Below are 4724 nucleotides of genomic sequence, written 5' to 3'. Positions count from 1 at the left end.
AGAACTTCACTGTAATGTAAAGGAAGGGCAGGAGTTGGGCAGAGTGGAGGTGGGGGAGTGGGTGGGTGGTAGGAGGTGAAGGATAAAGAAAGGAGCATCAACAAAGCCAAGATTCTGGTTACAGAATGTAGCTGTTGAAACCAACCTTAGCCTCTCAGGGTGTCCATGATTAAAAACAACAACTACAACTACAAAACAATCTGGAGGCAAAATACAGTCACTTTCTGATTGATCTGAGGTTTCAAATATATACTGATAGGCAGATCTACTTTGAGAGGGATGGCCCAAGATTTAAAAGATAAAGATATCCTAGTTTGATACTATGAGTGAAGAAGCATCAATGTCATCATTGTGGTTAATTTATCCACCCAAGTCCCAACACATGATGATAAAGTTTTCTCTACATTAGTGTTTAATTAGGTGCCAAGAATTCTGACATAGCTAACATAGTGGGAAGCATGGAGATGGGCTGGGGAGAATGTAAAGAGGTTCCCTGTAAGCTATTCAGCTAGTGTGAAATGGTTTTGCTGCATTGGCTCATCTTGCAGAGCTTGAGAGCTACCTGCAAAGCCATTCACTTTAAGTAGATGCACTGCTGAGATGACTTTCTTTTTAAATCTACTTGATTTCTTACTTTTAGGAAACTTTTTATTAAAATATAATATTCACATTAAAAAGTGCACATCCAATAAGTGTAAATATGAATTTTTCAACTGCTGAGCATACCCCTGCAAGTGCTTTCAGAACAAGAAATAAAACATTAACATCCTACACAAGTAGTCCTTATGCTTCTCAGTAACGAACTGCCCCCTGACAAGGGTAACCATTACTTGAACTTCTAGACAGACAGGTTAGTTTTGCCTATTTCTGAACTTAATTTAAATGGAAAATATACCAATTAAACATGTTTTTAAGAGCAGTATTAAGAAATCAAATATTATACTTTGAACCTACACTCTATCACAGCTCTTAAACAAGTTCTTCAGCCCAGATTATTATTGTTATTTTTTTGGTCTTACATAGGGTTCTCATTTGTCTGGACTAAGGTCTCTTTTACTCTGTACTTGTCTTATTTTGGCCACTTCCTCATCATTTACCTTAGAACTTGCCTGCAGATTGGTCCCAGCATCTGGACTCTGATGTTTCTTTCCTTTGTCACTTGCCTGTATAGGCCCTGTGTTCCTCCTGTTTCCCAAATGGCCAGTTGAATCTCCCCAGTCAGTGAAACTCATCTCAGTAACAAGATTGAAAATGATCTTTGTCTTGATTTGACTTTAAGTCTATCGATGTATTTCTGAGTTGCTCAGCAGTGAGTCCACGCAACTTTTCCCTTCATCCCTTTCATCTAAGTGACACGAGCCTGAAAGAAATGTAGAGAATCTTGATCCTCTAAAACTGAACATGAATCAGTCCTTCCACACCTGATTAAGGTGTGTGGGATATATTTAGCAGTTATTAATAATGATAATTAAAATCACCATGAGTTGTTATTAAGACATCAAAGGGACAAAAGGACAAATAATGATAATTTAGTGGGCTATTTATCCAATCCATTCTCCCAGAAAGATTTGAGCATCCTGCCAAAGTGCTTGAAAGCATAAAGTAAGTTAGGCAAGACCAAGGACAGCAAGTAGAAATAGTTTGCAATCCTCCATCAAGGGTGATGTGCTGAGTTGAAAAAATATGACAAGTAGCTACAGACTCTCATGGCTGTCAAACAAATAAAGTAATATTTATCTAGCTGAGGTAGTTCCGGTAATGATATAAAAGTCTCATAGAAGACATATATTTGCTCTCTGGGAGCAAATAAACTATTAGAAAAGCTGCCTTCAACTTTTCTTCCTGTTAGAGCTAGGCCTTGTTAAATGTCTCCCATCTGGGCTTCCAGAAATAAATGGATAAAAGTGAGAATATGTGTGTGCCTGAACAATTGTTTATTATTAAACATATTGAAAGTCTAATTTTTGTGCCTCACTGATGACTAATAGCAAGATTTGTCTCGGCACTTCTGACATAAAGAAGGATCTCAATCATTCTAGCAGACAGTAGGGAACTGAGAAGGGCAGGGAGAAAAAAGAGAAATACTGGAAATATAGAAAATTAAAAAAACAAGTTTTCCATCAGACACTACTCGGATGTATCTTTGAGGAAGCAAAAGAGGACTGTGCTTGGATTCATGATGGGATGATAAACTTTTCCATAAGATAATTTTCACCACCTAAATTTAAGGAATTGTTAACTTGCATCCAATTTTTAGAGCTTTAATTGGTGCATACAAACTATCTGGTAATTATCGTAGTGTATCTTGAGTTTTGAGTTATCTTTTCATGTGCACACATTCTATCTCTCAAATTAGATTTTTCCATATCTATTTTCATTATATTCTCCGATACATCTGGCACAGAGTAGAGTAGAATTGAGTATTTGGCACTCAGTAGATGATGGTTGATGAATTGACTGGGTCATTTCAATTCTATAGAAAAAAATTTACTGTTTTAAATTTGATCCAGATAGAGTAGCTGAAATATAAATAATGTATTTGCAAACAGAATGTCATGAAAACACTTCTGCATGAGGATATATCTACAGTATTAATTTAGTAACATCAGTCCTCCAATCTTTCAACAAACTTCAAAATTATTTTGCCTGTTGCCTGTTGGCTAACAAATAAGGTTTCAAGAGAAAAAGCATATAACTCACAACCTAGATTTTATCTCTGTTTAGGTCTAAGTTAAAACTGGAGACTGGGCTTAAGAAATAGAGAAAGAAATACTATTCAGAACACTGAGATTTAACAAGTTTGGAGCTGTCAGATCCATGCAGCTGTACTCAGGAGATAGTGCCTGATTTGCTGTGCCACTGATTGTATGAGGAACTGCCACTGTTATAATTAGGAAAGAATGTGTGAATCTTGATATACCAGACAATGAAATCCTTTCCATAGGCCATTTTCCAGAAGGAGGAAACTATCTGTCACTTAATAAACATGAGTTGGGACAGTGACATTGGATCAATGATGAGAATTAAATATTAATATGATATAATATTTATGTCCTTATAGATTTAAATCTAAATATTTATATTGTTCATCTGAATGAGCCAATTAACTTATTTTGCTTAACTTAATTTACTTATGTCACTTGATCATATGAGTGATGAAAATAATTTGGACAATTTCTAAATACTGTAGCATCTAGAACATTAAGAATTATATCTTTTAATAATGAAGTTTTGTGAAAAAAAAGTCCTGAAATGCTTGGTTGGATTTTTTTCAAAATCAGTAAGAGCTGCATTAGCAAATTAGTAAGAGTTGTTAAGAATATTATTGTGTGTTAACCTTAATTGGTCATTAAAAATTTATTTCCTTAATATTTCATATTTCTTTAAAAGATTATTCTTAGATTTAATTCTATCCACATTTTATTTTTTTAAAAGTACTCAAAGAAAACAGAGACACTATCATTTATTTCCAGAAAAAAATTAATCCTGAGCTAAATATGCATCAGGCAGAGTTCTTCAAAATACTAATATCGGGGGAGGGCGGGGCAAGATGGCAGAAAAGTAAGGGTCCTCAATTCACCTGGTCCCACCAACTTACCTAGATAACTTTCAAATCATCCTGAACACCTATGAATTCGACCTGAAACTTAAAGAGAGAACAGTGGAATGCTACAGAGAGAAGGGTTTTCACTTGTAGCAAGAATCATCTAGAGTGAAATTTACTTTGGTTGTGGTTGATATTCTTGACTCAGCCGACCCAAACAGCCACTCTGCAATGACTAGAAGGAAGAATTCACCCCAAAATAATCAGAAACAGTACTCTCTGCCACAGAGTTACAGAATATGAATTACAATTTGATGTCAGAAAGCCAATTCAGAAGCACAATTATAAAGCTACTGGTGGCTCTGGAAAAAAGACTTCATGACTACACAATTTAGATCTAATCAGGCCAAACTTAAAAACCAATTAAATGAGATGCAATCCAAACTGGAGGTCCTAACAACAAGGTTTAATGAGGTAGAAGAAAGAGTGAGTGACATAGAAGACAAGTTGATGACAAGGAAGCAAGCTGAGGAAAAAAGAGAAAAACAATTAAAAGACTATGAGGAAAGGTTAAGGGAAATAAATGATAGCCTCAGAAGGAAGAATATACATATAACTGGGGTTCCAGAAGGCGCTGAGAGGGCCTGAGGGCCAGAAAGCATATGTGAACAAATTATAGCTGAGAACTTCCCTATTTGGGGGAGGGAAACAGGCATTCAAATCCAGGACATAGAGAGGTCTCCTCCCAAAATCAATAAAAACTGCCCAACACCTCGACATTTAATAGTGAAACTTGCGAATTCCAAAGATAAAGAGAAAATCCTTAAAGCAGTAAGAGACAAGAGATCCCCAACTTATATGGGGAGAAATATTAGATTAACAGCAGACCTCTGCACAGAGACCTGGCAGGCCAGAAAGGGCTGGCAGGATATATTCAGGGTCCTAAATGAGAATAAATGCAGCCAAGAATACTCTATCCAGCAAGGCTCTCATTCAGAATAGAAAGAGAGATAAAGACCTTCCAAGATAGGCAGAAACTGAAAGAATATGTGACCTCCAAACCAGCTCTGAAATAAATATTAAGGTGAACCTTGTAAAAGAAAGAGGAAGCCCCCCAAAAAAAATCCACAAAAACAATGACTGATTAGGTATGTTGATGATACTACATTCATATCTTTCA

The sequence above is a fragment of the Canis lupus genome, chromosome 8, assembly GCF_011100685.1.
Source record: "Canis lupus familiaris isolate Mischka breed German Shepherd chromosome 8, alternate assembly UU_Cfam_GSD_1.0, whole genome shotgun sequence".
Taxonomy (NCBI): domain Eukaryota; kingdom Metazoa; phylum Chordata; class Mammalia; order Carnivora; family Canidae; genus Canis; species Canis lupus.
Note: the sequence above shows the minus strand (reverse complement) of the source record.